This window comes from Lampris incognitus, chromosome 12, assembly GCF_029633865.1.
Source record: "Lampris incognitus isolate fLamInc1 chromosome 12, fLamInc1.hap2, whole genome shotgun sequence".
Lineage (NCBI taxonomy): Eukaryota > Metazoa > Chordata > Actinopteri > Lampriformes > Lampridae > Lampris > Lampris incognitus.
The window spans coordinates 28,019,053-28,035,376 of record NC_079222.1 but is presented as its reverse complement, the minus strand read 5'-3'; positions in this window follow the sequence as shown (position 1 = coordinate 28,035,376).

Here is a 16,324-nt window from a genome sequence, read left to right as displayed (position 1 = left end):
AGTCTAGCGGTTAGCGATGTCTCCTGCGGTGCGGGCGATACGGGTTCGCTTCCCGGCCGCGGCACTTCTTGTGGTTGCGTTGACCCCGAATTCGCTACAATAACTTACTTGGTATATAATTAGTTTATGTGGTATCAGGTCTTATAGGGCTAGGAACCTTAATGTATGGGAAGGGTTCCCGGGGGTGTCAATAAAGGTCGGACCGGACCAGTAAAGACGCCGGTGTTGTGAGTTCTTCTTTATAAGTTAATATTTAGTGTCATAAGACACACTAACCGAACATGGTTTCAGAATCGGGATGAATAGCCAACTTAGTTTAAGTATATTTACCAGTGCAGTATATAGAGAGAAAAAATAGCCCACAGAGCAAACGTAATTGGAAGCTAGCTACGCTAGAGTTGGCCGTTAAACTAGCTAGCTGACGGAGAGCGCGAAAATGAGTCAGTTTCAAGTTCCCCGCCAGAGAAGTTCTCATTCAAAGCTGAAGACTGGGCAAAATGGATCAAACGGTTCGAAAGATTTCGGATTGTATCAGAATTGAAGACTCAAGCAGACAAGAATCAAGTGAATACGTTGATCTGCACGATGGGAGAAGAAGCAGAGGATGTCCTGCCCTCTCTGCAATTGACGGCGGAACAAGCGAGTGACTACGCCACAGTCAAAGACAGGTTGGATGCCCACTTCATACCACGAAGAAATATCGTCTTTGAGAGGGCTAGGTTTAACCAGCAGGAGCCGGGCGAGTCGGCAGACTGTTTTATCACTGCACTGCACTGTTTGGCTGAACATTGCGAATATGAAGCACTACACGATGAAAGGGTGAGAGACAGGCTGGTGGTTGGACTGAGAGACTCAAAGCTGTCAAAACAGCTACAGATGGACCCGGATCTAACCCTGGAAAAAGCTGTCACAAGAGTACGACAGAGTGAACAGGTAAAGAAACAACAAGACATGCTAAAGAGAAACTTCAAAGAGGACATGACGAACACACAGCTAGACAGCATGCAAGGCCAACAGTGGAGCAGAGGGAGGTACGGACAGGACAAGCCACAGTACTCACAGGCGGGTAAGAAAACAGCCCAGAAAGTGACCTCCAGGCAGACACCGTGTAAATGGTGTGGTGACATGAGAGGTCACAGCATGCAGCAATGTCCAGCCAGGTAAACATGTGTGGATCAGAGACACTGACCAGCGAGGGACAGTGGTGTCTATGGCAGGCACACCAAGGTCTTACCTGGTTGAGACACCAGGAGGTACGCTGCGGAGAAACAGGCTTCATCTCTCTCCAACTCCTGTGGCTCCAGATAATACAACCAACTTACCTGAGTCATTGCCAGAGTGCAACCACGCAACAGATGCAGGGAAAACACAGGTCACAGAAGTAGGACACAACCCAAATCAACAGCAGCAGAGCTTTATGACTGAGAACCGATACCCACCTAGAGTGAGGAGACCTCCCGAGTACCTCAAGGACTTTGTGTGCAAGTGGGAAAAAAAGAAAGAGAGAGAGAGTATGGCCGTGGGTTGAAAATAACTTTGTTCATGGGTTGAAAAGAACTGTTACTTCAGACTACTGGTATTATTCATATTACCACACTGTTATTAGAAAGAACTGTTAGTTCAGACTACACTTTAGATTACTGTTATGTGGTTGATTTCAGAACAAGTAATATTTTATTAGAAAGAACAGATTGAGTTATTTACATCATTAATACTGTTTAGTTATACTGTTTAGTTAACACACAGGGAAAGCTACATATTTCAGAAAGGGAAATGTAGTATCAGGTTCTATAGGGCTAGGAACCTTAATGTATGGGAAGGGTTCCCGGGGGTGTCAATAAAGTTCGGACCGGACCAGTAAAGACACCGGTGTTGAGTTCTTCTTTATAAGTTAATGTTTAGTGTCCTGAGACACACTAACCGAACAGTTTATACACCAGACGACGCCTTTTAACAACGCGAATGAATGTTTACTGCCTGACCATTTGGGGTTTTAACAAGCTTTCTAAAACTAATTGTCAATCCTCAGGCTAAAGTTTCCATCAAAGCCTCCCCTACAAGATTAGATTCTTGTGGATCTTAAAATAATTTGGAAGCGTAATCGATCAAAGGCTAACCTTACTTTGCCCATAGGATATAGAGGCTGCAAAAATTCAGTCTTCAATCCCAAAATTCATGAACGACAAGATTTTGAGAATGGACCAAACCTTCCCATAAGTGTTTAGTTAACAGCCCGAGTGCATGGCCAGTGTATGGAGAGCCAAAGAAATCAGAAACGTTGCCAAACTGGACAGTACTTGGATAAATTTACCCGTTTGTTTAGTGGATGTGTTCAGTCGGATCGCCACGCTGATGAAATAGGCTACTTGCGAGATTAAGTTAACTAAGACTGCTGTAGCTAATTAAGGTTTATAGGAAAACAAGATACAGTGTGAATAGGTGACTCTTTGCTATGCCAGTTTTACATAGTCAAATGACTACGTTTGAACTCCCTCTACAATGCCCACAAATGATTTAGACTCTTACTACTACTACTACTACTACTACTACTACTACTACTACTACTACTACTACTACTACTGCTGCTGCTGCTGCTGCTGCTGCTGCTACTACCACTACTAGTACCACTTTCGGCTGCTCCCAATAGGGGTCGCCACAGCGGATCATCCGTTTCCATTTCTTCCTGTCCTCTGCATCTTCCTCTTTCACACCAGCTGCCTGCATGTCCTCTCTCATCAAATCCCACCTCTTCTTTGGCCTTCCTCTTTTCCTCTTCCCTGGCAGCTCCATATTCAGCATCCTTCTCCCAATATACCCAGCATCTCTCCTCCACACATGTCCAAACCATCTCAATCTGTCCTCTCTTGCTTTGTCTCCAAACCATCCACCTGAGCTGTCCCTCTAATATACTCGTTCCAAATACTGTCCTTCTTCGTCACTCCTAATAAAAATCTTAGCATCTTCAACTCTGCCTCCTCCAGCTCCGCCTCCTGTCTTTTCATCAGTGCCGCTGTCTCCAAACCATATAACATAGCTGGTCTCACTACCAGTTTGTAAACCTTCCCTTTAACTCTTGCCGGTACCCTTCTGTCGCAAATCTCTCCTGACACTCTTACCCACCCACTCCACCCTGCCTGCACTCTCTTCTTCACCTCTCTTTTGAACTCCCTGTTACTTTGAACAGTTGACTCCAAGTATTTAAGCTCATCCACCTTCATCACCTCTACTCTTTGCATCCTCACCATTCCGCTGTCCTCCCTCTCATTCACGCAAATGTATTCCATCTTGCTCCTACTGACTTTCATTCTTCTTCTCTCCAGTGCATACCTCCACTTCTCCAGGCTCTCCTCATGGAGACTCCTGCCTGATCTCGTCCATCAACCTGTCCATGACCACTGCAAACAAGAAAAGACTCAGAGCCGATCCTTGATGTAATCCCACCTCCACCTTGAACCCATCCGTCATTCTATACTGCACACATCACCACTGTCACACTTCCCTCATACATATCTTGCACCACTCCTACACATACTTCTCTCCCACTCCCGGCTTCCTCATACAATACCACACGTCCTCTCTCTGCACCCTGTTATAAGCTTTCTCTAAATCCATAAACACAATGTAACTCCTTCTGACTTTTTCTATACTTCTCCATCAACACTCTCAAAGCAAATATCACATCTGTAGTGCTCTTGTGTGGCATGAAACCATACTGCTGCTCGTTAATCATCACCTAATCTTAACCTTACTCTTAACCTAGCTTCCAAGTCAGGTCAAGTCAAACTGTATTTGTATAGCCCAATATCACAAATTACAAATTTGCATCAGTGGGCTTTACAGCAACACGACATCCTGTCCTTAGACCCTCGCATCAGATAAGGAACAACTCCCTTAAAAAAAAAAAAAAAAAAACCTTTAACAGGGAGAAAAATAGGAGGAAACCTCAGGGAGAGCAACAGAGGAGGGATCTCTCTCCCAAAACAGACAACATGCAATTGATGTTGTGAGTACACAATTTACAGAATACAACATCGAAACAAGATAACAGAATTATAATGGAATTATAAAATATATGAAGAATATGATGAGGAGGATGCCAAGAAGTGTCCAGACGCCACCGGAACAGCCCAGGACCCGGGTCACGTCACCACCATCACCATGTAGGAAAAAAATGTTTTGCCAGTGTCTTCTGATTTTACTGTCCTGCTCTCATCCACAATAATGACTTCCGGTTTGCCATCTGCCATTTACTGGATTCCATGTGAATGCAGCATACGTCTGACAGACTGAGTGAGTTCACACATTCCAACATTTATACACATGATTATTTTCCCTGCAAATGATTAACAACCATGTCACACCTTAAGCCTGCCCTGAAATTTGAGAAAGCGCAAGCAAAGTGCCTGCACTGCAAGGGAAATCATGATACGGGGTCAGCACAGTGCCCATAAAGAATTAAGGAAGAGGATGTCAATAAGATGCGAGCAGAAAAGGGACTGTCATATGCTGAAGCTGCTAAGAGAATGGAGAGAAACAACGAGAATTATGTGAGACAAGGCGCCAAGGAGGACAACTCAGTCAGGGAGCATGCTGAGTTTTGTGTTAGCGAGGATCAAATGAAGTTTTGGGCCTTTCTGGCAATGGCAAATAACTGTACTGCTGGAGCTGAAAGAAAATCTGAGAAAATGGACATAATTATAGATGCAACAAGGACATTTCTGGGTGTTGTGGGAGTTTCTGGAGAAGGTTGCAGCAGCTGCTGAGAGAGGTTTTTAGCTTCTCTCAGACGTTATAGCAGAGTGGAGAATTGGTGGGAAGGAATTATTTAGCCAGTGGACATTTTAGTTTAAATCCAGTAGATGGTGGTAATGCAACATTTCAGATGCCAACCGCCAAGAAGAATACAAGAAGCCTGCCCTGACTGCCTGAGTGGCGTTCAACCAGAGTGAAGCTAGTAATTGGTGGGAAAGCGAGCAGACTGACTAACATAAATGCGTTAAAGGTCCTGGTTCATCATTTCAAAAATAACATTTAGTTTCAATATTTGAAAATTTGGAGAAATATAGATTTGTTGGATATATATATTGTGTAACGTTTTGGTGTGTACTTCTTTGATCTTGTTTGTAATACTTAATTTATATGGTAATAGCCATGCCCTCTGCCAATCAAAATGTTGTCTCAAAAAGCTATTCCTCTAGGATTAGTTTTCCTTCTTTAATAGAATTATTACATATATGTTTATTGTTGCATTTAGCATTCTTAATGTCATTACCATTTATCAACAAAGAGGGTTTTATCCTCAGCACTTCCTGAAATTGAAGGTGACTTTTCATTAGACGGGAGGGGCCAATAGGAATAGCTTTCATGGACGTCTGGGTGGCGTGGCGGTCTATTCCATTGCCTACCAACATCCGGGGGGTCGGCGGTTCGAATCCCCGTGTTACCTGCGGCTTGGTCGGGCATCCCTACAGAAACAATTGGCCGTGTCTGCAGGAGGGAAGCTGGATGTGAGTATGTGTCCTGCTCGCTGCAACTGCTCAGCCCGAAGCTGGATGAAGAGCTCAGGGTATTTTGAGCAAGTGCCAAACTCAAGGTGGGCCACACCCATCGTACCAGAAGGGGGGGGGGATGATGGCGGTTTAAGGATTTGTGTCGACTATCGTTGCACAGTCAATACAGCTGTGAAACCAGATGTTTACCCCCGTTCCTACTGTGGCTTCTCAAAGTTAGTAGGGAGAGTGGTTTTTTTTTTTTTACTAAGGTTGACCTCAAACAAGTTTACCAGCAGCTTGTGTTGGATGACAATGCTGCAGAGCTGCTTACCATAAACACCCATCGTGGGCTTTTTCGGGCCCGCGGCGCCTGCAGCTTGGGGTATAAACAGCTGTGTCAATATTCTAGCGTTTCATGGATACCCTTCTCGCTGGTATTCCGGGAGTTCAGCCGTATCTTATCACTGGCAAAACCATCGAACAGCACAATGCACGGCTTTGTACTGTGTTGGAAAGCTTTGCGGAAGCGGGATTGCGATTGCAGAAGAAGAAGAGCATCTTTGCTGCCAACCAGTTTGAATTCTTGATGTTTTCAGAACAAAATGAGCTTCAGTCATTTCTTGGGCTGCTCAATTTTTACAACTGCATCGTCTACTTGACCAGTCTGCCTCATGGCAGTGGACTGACACACAGGCATACACTGCTGCAGAGCTGCTGCAGACTGCATGAGGACGTGCTGGCACACAATGACGTGACGAAACCCCTGGCGCTGCTGGTGAGTGACACCTCACTTTATGGCCTGGGGGCACTGCTCTTCCATGTGGAGCCGGATGGCCGAGAGGCTCCCATCTGCTTTGCATCCAGCACGCTGTCCTCCACAGAGAGGAATCATGCACAAATCGACAAAGAAACAGTCATTTTTGCAGTCAATAAATTTCATCAATATGTAACCCAGTCAAAGAAAGGGCAGAGCAGGTCTTAGGACCAATGAGAGGTGTGTTTATTGGGGAAACCCCGCCCCAATTGAGAACGCACGTCTTTGCTTCCTGTGCTGTGAGAGAGTTCGTTCTTTTCCGAGGAAATAATGCCGAAGCGTCCTCACGCTAGAGTCACATTTCACCTCGCAAAGTGTATCTATCTCTTAAAGTAATAGGAAAAAACTACATCATCTGCTAGATATAATCAGTATTCTCCGCGAAATGTCCTGTGAATCGTCTGATGTACGTTGTGTATCATATTTGTCTTGGTGAGTGAACGTTATTGCTAGCTCTAGTCAAGCTAGTGTAACCGGTTATTTTCTTGCCCGGTGCGGGATTCGACACGGGGTGTACTGCACCGACGTCACTAACCTAGCCGACTAGGGACTAACGTGTCTTTTTAGTAGTTTACACTAGCTAGCTCTGGTGAATGGGGGATGGTGGTTTTTAGCAGAGATGTGAAAAGGGGGGTGATAACGTTTTTTCTTGAAATAATTTGTGTTTTACTTTGTTCATTTGGCATGTCGAGCTGATATCATTGCTGTATGGTGTATTCAGATGAAGCCATATTAAATCTTTTTTTTTAAGTTAAAATAGTTAAAATATAGCTGGCACTTCACCAGTGTTAGTGGAGCCTTTGTCTGGCTAGGTTTGGTAGGTTTAGGCTACTGCAAGTCTCACTGACTGCAGTTATGTTTGGGTGTTTTATCCAACATACGTGTTGTATGAAAATATGTGTTCTATGCGAATTTAGTCATAGCACTGTATTTAAAGCAGGTTAAGCTTTCATGTAATGTTATTTGGTAGAATATAGCAGCATTGCAGTATATATATACAGAGATGTTTATATCCAATTATGAATTATATTACAGTCATATTGAATAGAGACAATTACTGTACAGTATGTTGATATTGGAGTTGATTGAGCTATAACTAGTTTTGTTGTAGCAAATAACTAAGCCCTGGTTAAATAATACAGGTTGGGTCTTTTGACTGTCTTGCTTGATTGATTGAGTGTTCCTGACGAGGAACAGGCAAGCCACCCAAGGACCAGGAGAAAGACAGAAAGAAAGAAGAGACACACACTGATCTTTCATCTGCCACACTCTCCGGTGTGGTAGGACACGAACACACTTTTATTTTCATTTTCTTGAATTTGAAAAGGCCTTATTGTTTAGGACCCGGGTCATTGAGGATTTAGAGCATTGTTGGTAAGACCACTGTTATTTGTATGTTGTCCTGAAACTAATGTTCCATTCATCTTCTTCTATTGAACTAAAATTCAGTATTCTATACCTTTTTCTAACTCAGTGTCCGGCTCCTGTTATTTCACAGTTCAGCTCCACACTGCTCTTACGAACCTAGTTATGAGGTGTACTTACTCTACAGAAGGGTTACAAATACCTCTCTGGCCACCACTTTGTGATTTTCACTGACCGCAAACCTCTCTTAGGCCTACTGCAGCACTCCAAGCCAATGCCGCCAGTCCTCTCTCCCCACAGATGCTGCGTTGGAGTGTGATCCTTGGGGTCTATGAATATGAGTTGAGCTATAGGCCAGGTAAACAGCTGGTGAGTGTAGATGCTTTGAGTCGCTTACCACAACCTCGCTACTGTGACTGAGACGCCACCTCCTCTAGAAGTGCTTTTGCTGGAAATGGTGCCTGATGCATGCAAAATAAATAAATAAATAAATTGCTGCCCTTAGTTTGAAAGATCCGGTCCTCTCCCGTGTGCTGTGCTGGGTTCTACATGGATGGCAAACAGATCCGCCCGACTGCGTTAGGCAGGGGAGCATATAGTTTTTCTACCGTGTGACACGATGTAATGAAACCCTTTGTTCAGTAACCGTTTTTAAACTGGATTACATCTCCTGTCATTCGCGTCAGACTGAAGTTACTGTGCCTACAACTCGTTAGTGGCTTTACTTGACATCCAGAAGGAATGCCACAGCACTTCCACAAATTCATAGTTGGAGATGGGTTTTCCACATTTAGTTTTAAACTGTTCGGAAATGGTAGGAATATATTCTTTGGTGTTATTTAAGAATTCTTTACAAACCTCTGGTTTAAATCTAGATTTATGTAATTCTTTATAAAAAACATCCTACATGTTCTGCTATTTCTTTGGGATTAGTACTAATGCTGTTGTTTATTTTCAGTGTCGTAATATTATTTCTTTTGCAATTACATTTTTCCAATGCAAATAAATAGCTGTTTTGGTTTTTTTTTTGGATTTCCCTCCTTTTTTCTCCCTAATTGTATCTGGCCAATTACCCCGCTCTTCCGAGCCGTCCCGGTCGCTGCCCCACCCTCTCTGCCGATCCGGGAGGGCTGCAGACTACCACATGTCTCCTCCGATACATGTGGAGTCGCCAGCCGCTTCTGTTCACCTGACAGTGAGGAGTTTCATCGGGGGGCCGTAGCGCGTGGGAGGAGCACGCTATTCCCCCCAGTTTCCCCTCCCCCCTGAACAGGCGTCCCGACCGACCAGAGGAGGCGCTAGTGCAGCGACCAGGACACATACCCACATTCGCCTTGCCTCCCGCAGACACGGCCAATTGTGTCTGTAGGGACGCCCGACCAAGCCGGTGTTTTTTTTTTTTTTTTTTTTTTTTTTTTTTTTTTTTTTTTTAACCGTTCTCTAACCGTCTTGCCCTGGATCGTATGAAGGGTCCTTTAGCAGCATCAACATATACTTCATCTATTTTCTTCTTGTGTTTCATTAGTTTTAATCTCTCGTTTTCTAAAAGATATTCTTTATTCAATAACGCCTTCAAATTTCCCACAATTTCCTTTCCTTTGCATTGCAAGCATTTTAATGGCCTCGCTACGTTTTATTGCTGTTTCTCTCATCTTAAATTTGAGGTATTCCCACGTCCGAGTATTACTCATTTTGTTTTCTCTAAAAATGTGTTGTGCCATTTGTTTAACTGAATCTTGAAAGGTTTGGTCTTTGAGGAAGTTATTATTTAACTTCCAATGGGTTAATCTCATATTGCGTCACATATCACGTGACGGCAACGCATCCGCCATGTTGGAGGAGAACGGCTCCAATCCACAGGGACCTGTGTTGCTCTCACTGCGCGATGCTGAACGTTTTCTACACACTCAGAGTGCACAGAATTTGTTTTAAGGTTTAATTAATACAGAATAGCTATCGTGGTTCTATGTTTTACAATGGTTAATTTCTACACTGTTTTTGGTTGTTCAAATGGACCCGACAGAGAGCGGAACAAGTCCTACTTTCACTTTCCAAAGAAAATCAGCCATCAAGGAGAAGAAACTCGAAGGATGTCAGAGGAAAGAAGAAGAAAAGCAGTATCATGCAGAAGTTAAGACACCTGCTTTTACAAAAGGGGGGAAAGCAGCTTGGTTCTTTAGAAATTGAGACAAGAAGAGAAGTTGCATCTGTCCAAGGAATTTTACCAACAGACTATCTCAGTAATAAGGATAGTGCTGGTATGACAACAGTGGATAAAACTGCCTTGGTTTCTTGTGCATTGGCAAATGTGTGTGACCCGGTAGTTCCTTCAGACTGATACACCTTTCAAGTTATACATTATTCGTTGTATAAACTGTTTTAATATACTTTTTTTATGAAAAAAGGCATTTAAAAATAAAGACATTTCAATTTTATTAGACTTTATTAGACATGTTTCAATAGTGTGTCAATCATCACCAGCAGTTATATGCTAAATCTTAAAATTACATGGTTAGTACAAGGAGAGAAACTGCTTTTGTTTTGTAAATGTGTTAACATACTGGTCTAACATCGATAAGTGCGAGTTTTTCCATATATCTCTCCTTGGGTTTTCCATCTAAAGCTTGTACATAATTTTTGATCGAAGCCATCGCAGAATTGCATGAGATTGGCCTGTACACCCGAAAATCCTCAGACCGGATCAGATCCTTTGCGCCGTTAGGCCAGAACTTTGTAAAATGTATTTTGCAAACTGTTTTTCGGGGAGCGGATCATATCTGCGATGTTTTGTGTCCGTACGTTTGTCCGATTTTCGCTTAAAATTTCGTTCTTGTAAACAGATCGACAATGAGAACTACGGTGTGAACAGTGGTTGCTAAGGTCTAGCCGTCCTCCAACATGGCGGAGCTGACCGTTGTCCATGAAAAAGTCACGTGTTTGAGAATAACCCATACCCACGTAGTTTATCATCACTTTCTTTGGACCCAACTAAATGTATAGAAACCATCTTATGATCCGATAAAGGAGATCTCCTGTAAACTAGCTCCTGTAAATTATGCCTTGTAGCTGCTGTGCTGAATTTAAAAAACTTCCGGGTAGCATAGTCTTGATGAGCGACTGAAATAGCTGGGCTGGGTCAGTATGACAACCTGCGTAACACTTCGATGCACCAACCCTTCCAGCTCTGTGTTTATAAAAACCACTTCCCTTTGGTTGTGAAATTGTTCCCCTTTCCACAATTTTCACTTCCTCGTCTGTGATGCTTAGCCCTACTTTGTGGCACTCGCCGAGAAGCTCGTTATACTCCAGAGTAGTAAACTTTTCATCGAAAAGGTTGATTTTACATTTCTTGATTTTGACAGAAACGACTCTGAATGAGGTGAAATGACTGAAAGACAGACGGGCTTTACCTTGCATTGATTCAGAGAGCTGTAAAACTTTTCGAGTTCAGTTTTACTTGGCTCTTTAATTTCTGTTGCCTTCTTAGAGCTCTTCTCTGTAGTTGCAGCTTCATTGATGCTCATTGTTTTTAGTGAGTACTCCATATTGTAGCGAATTCGGGGGGCAGTCCAGGACCGCCACAGCCGAGACGCGAACCCGTAGCTCTCACACCGCAAGCGACAACGTTAACCAGTCGACTAAAGGGTCCGACCCGTTAGTCAAAGACCAACGTGTCTACTTACCCATGCACGTTACAATATCTTCCTTCAGTTTTTTCGCAGATTTAAAACTAATGGCATTTACCTATGCGTAATCAACGTGCTTGACATATGAAGGCAAAATTCATGTACATTTCACTTGAGTGCATTTGCCATTAAGTCATATCCACACTTCTGCTATGTGCGAGCAACATTGGCCCAGTCCGACCATACAACCAGTACAGTGGGCAGAAAGAACTACACCATCTTCAGTTGAGAATGCCTAACTTTCGCAACGAAAACGTATGTCTTGTTTATAATACAACCAAGAACGCTTTTAATAAATCCAGAAGTGAGTGTAGGCTTGAAGACTTCGAAATGCTTTGAACTGATTTTGTGTGTGTGTGTGTGTGCGTAAAAGCTTGTCTCCAAAACAAGAGAATGTCATGAGATTCAATTGGCGGTAGACATTCTGGACTAAACTTTGGAGCAGGAATGAGCAGTGGATCTATTCCAATCTTTTTTTTATATTCTCTTGGACATTCAAATATAATTTTAGGGTCTTTATTCCAGTAGTAGAAATATGGATAGATAAACAACATCCCGCTTTAGCTCAGTGGGTGTGAGAGGGTTTTTTTTTTTGGAGAGAACAATCGCTTCAGTTAAATGCAGCTCGAAATAAAAATTGTTTTAAAAAAAAACTTGTATAAATCCAAATACAATTACAATGAATACGGCAGTGGCAGCTTCTATGGATGAACACAAACAGTATTATACACCACTCTTCGTATTCACAAATGAGAATACAATGAGAAAATATAAAAAAGAAACAGTCTCTATTAGCTTAGCTTATTGTCGAAGTCTACAACAGCGAAATCAGTTAGCTAACTCTTGTTCTTATGCACAAACATACATATGCAACTCAAAGTTATACAAATAAAACATCATTTGATTCCCATTTGTAAACGGTTTTAATGAACCTCTAGGGTTGAAAGCTCTTATGGCGGACACAAAACCCTCGCCATCATCTGGTCTGCAATTGTTCGAAAACGTGGCCACAACGAACATTATTCACTGCCTGCCAGCGTGATACCGTCAGCGAGACGCATCCCATTCTTAAAGCGACAGTAGCATAAATGTCAATATGACAGAAATAAGGACTTGAATCGTGGTTTCCGAAGTTTATAAGGATTCAAATGAGTTTCTTTATATTCTACACCAATACTCCTTTTCCACCAGGCTACACTTGGTAGTGACTTTTCACATCTCCTTCGTGTTTCGTGTTTACATCGTCACTCGCCATTTTCAATTACGTAAGTCCCCCAACATGGCCGCGGCCTCGCATTGAAAACGTGTGACGTCACGCGAACAAACACTACTGTCTTCGGGACAATTTAATACAGCAGAAATGTCTCGTCAAGGTTGCAGCAGCTGCGATATATTCTGTTACATCTGTGGCGAGTACACGCTTAAGGCTCAAAGATGCACCATGACCGCACTTACTAAGAAAGCCCATGAACTCTACTTCGGATGTAAAATTGGTGACCAAGAGAAATCCTGGGCTCCTCACATTTGTTGTGCAACATGGGCAGTCAGCCTGAGAGCTTGGCTTAGAGGTACTCGGAAGTCAATGCCATTTGCAGTCCCAATGCTATGGCGAGAACAGAAGGATCACGTGACGGACTGTTACTTCTGTCTGACCAATGTATCTGGCTTCCCTTCTAAAAATAAGGAATCTAGGGCGTCCGGGTAGCGTAGCAGTCGATTCCATTGCCTACCAACACGGGGATTGCTGGTTCAAATCCCCGTGTTACCCCCGGCTTGGTCGAGCGTCCCTACAGACACAATTGGCTGTGTCTGCGGGTGGGAAGCCGGATATGGATATGGATATGTGTCCTGGTCGCTGCACTAGCGCCTCCTCTGGTTGGTCGGGGCGCCTGTTCGGGGTGGATGGGGAACTGGGGGGATAGCGTGCTCCTCCCATGTGCTATGTCCCCCTGGCGAAACTCTTCACTGTCAGGTGAACAGAAGCGGCTGGCGACTCCTGATGTATCAGAGGAGGTAATTGGCCAAGTACAATTGGGGAGAAAAAGCGGGGAAAATACACACACACAAAAATCCATTGAATACCCCAGTCTGCCTTCAGCCATGAGACCAGTGCCTCATGATGACAGTTTGCCAGTACCGAAGCCACCAGAGACATGGAGCCTAGATGAGGCAGATAAAGATGCCTCAACGTATGAACCAGATGTCGAAAACGACACTGATCCAGATGTTGAAGTTGAACCCCTTTGTTCTTGGTTATCCTCATCTGATAACACAACAAGAATTAAATGCTCTGGTCAGGGACTTAGATTTGTCAAAAGCTACAGCAGAACTAATTGGTTCAAGATGGCAAGGACGGGGTTTGCTGTCACCAGGTACAACAAAAAAATCTATCTTTTGGAAGCGTCAAGGACATTTGACAAACGTCTTTACGCAGGTTGACAACTTCTGTTTCTGCACTGACATTGATGGATTGTTCATGGCTCTGGGTTGTGTTCGTGACCCACAACAATGGCGTCTTTTTATAGATTCGTCAAAGTCAAGCCTGAAAGCTGTCCTGTTACACAATGGCAATGTCCACCCTTCAGTAGCCATTGGCTATGCAGTACACGTGAAAGAAACCTACGGTAACGTGGAGCTGTTGTTGAAACACATACAATACAACAATTACGACTGGAACATCTGTGGTGATCTAAAAGTATTGGCACTGCTGCTAGGAATGCAGCTCGGATATACAAAGTACTGTTGTTCCCTTTGTGAATGGGATTGCCGTGCTACGTGAAAAAGAACTGGCCGCTCCGTAAGCATTTCGTTCCAGGGCAGAAAGGTGTGGCGCATAAGCCACTTGTCGACCCAACAAAGATATTTCTACCTCCTTTTCATATAAAAGTCGATTGATGAAACATTTTGTGAAAGCAATGAACAAAGAAGGTGAAGGATCTCGCTATTTGAGACCAGCGGCGTGTCCAGAGTAAATGAAGTGGGGGCGGGGGTATAAAAATAAGGGGGTCTGAGGACATGCCTCTTTTTGGGGACACGCCCTTTACTTTGGCTTAGAATGCGTCTCCCGATATCATGTTTGCCATTGCTGACATGGAAACTTTGACAATTTCTTAACAGTTATTCTCTAAATCAGCACCCAAGGGTAATGTTGTAATGTTCGGATGTGTGCTGTGTAAGCAGTGTATGTATAAGTAAGTAAGTATAAGTAAGTAAGTAAAGTGCGGAGCACAGTAGATCAATCATTGCTTATTCTCTTCTTCGCTTCTCTCTTACATAACACGCAACAGGGTATTCATAACACTGGTGCCACTTACTGGCATATGCATAGAACACAACAAATGTGTCACGTGGTACTGCGTACATTGAACGGAGAAGACTATATTACGTTATTGCAATTTCTACCGACACACAAAGAGGTCAATTTGGCATAGTTTAGATCAATAAAGTACCTCATAATATGGATTAAAACATCTCATTTTGTGGATTAAAATTTGAATACCTTCCGTTGCTTCCAATGTCTGTGTGATGAAAGCAACCCAATACTGATGTATGACTTCATCACATTACATCACATCGCATCACATTACAATTACAATGACCTCGAATAAAAGGAGCACTTCCGCTATAAATGGCCATCAGGTAATTCACTTACGTAATCTTCTTCCAGCATTTCTCCGAAAAATTCTTATCCCACTCAACATATACCCAGGCATTTTCTCCTCAGTTTTGAAGGAATCTCGAGGACCATCTTTTGACAAAAGTAGGGGGGCAAATGCTCCCCACCCCCGTGGCCACGCCACTGTTGGAGACAGATGTTTCCAAGAAGAACTGATGCCAAGATTAAGGAAGGCATTTTTTTGGGGTCCACAAATCAACAGGTCATCAATGATAGGGAGATAGAAGATCTGCTAGTGGGGCCAGAGAAAATAGCATGGAAGGCATTTAAGGACGTTGTTGAGAATTTTCTTGGTAACTACAGAGCACCAGACATGAAGTGCAACATGTCACTCAAAATTCATTGTCTGCATTCACACTCGGACTTCTTCCCTGCTGATCTTGGTGCAGTCAGTGACGAACACGGTGAAAGGTTTCACCAAGACATTGCGATCATGGAAAAGAGGTATCAGGGCAACTGGAATCCATCAATGCTGGCCAACTGTTGTTGGACACTGACACAAGAGGCACCAGATGCTGAGTGCAAACGAATATCAAGTGCAAAACATTTTAAGATTAGTTGAACTAACACAGGCAGCACGGTGGCGAAGTGGTTAGCGCGGTCGCTTCACACCAAGAAGGTTCTGGGTTCGAACCCCGGGGTAGTCCAACCTTGGGGGGGGGGGCGTCCTCTGTGTAGTTTGCATGTTCTCCCCGTGTCTGCGTGGGTTTTCTACGGGTGCTCCAGATTCTAGATGTGTGTCTCGGCCCTGTGTGATGGTCTGGCGGGCTGTCCAGGGTGTCTCCCCACCTGCCGTCCAATGATCGCCGGAATAGGCTCCAGCATCCCCGCCACCCTGAAAGTAGGATAAGCGGTGCGGATAATGGATGGTTGGATGGATGAACTAACACAATCTGTCAGATTAAACATCTTACTTTCATTAAAGGTTATTTTAATTTAACGTTTCTCCAAATTCCTACGTGATACAGCAAATCTGAAATTATTTTTGTGTTCAGCTTGACATTGTCTATCATAATCTCAATTTTTTTTTCGGGGAACAAAACGTTTGAAAAAACATGTTGTCCAGTGAATCAGTCCTTTGTCTTTCTTCTTGAACTGCGTAATGTTTGTACTTTGTTTGAGTTCCATACTCAGACTGTTCCACAATTTTATCCCACAGATTGAAATGACCATGCTCTTCAACGTTGTGCGAACACATAATTTCTTGAAGATTAATTTCCCTCTTAAATTATATTCCCCTTCTCTATCTGAGAATATTTTTGTATATGACTCCGTAGCAGATTGTTTCTTG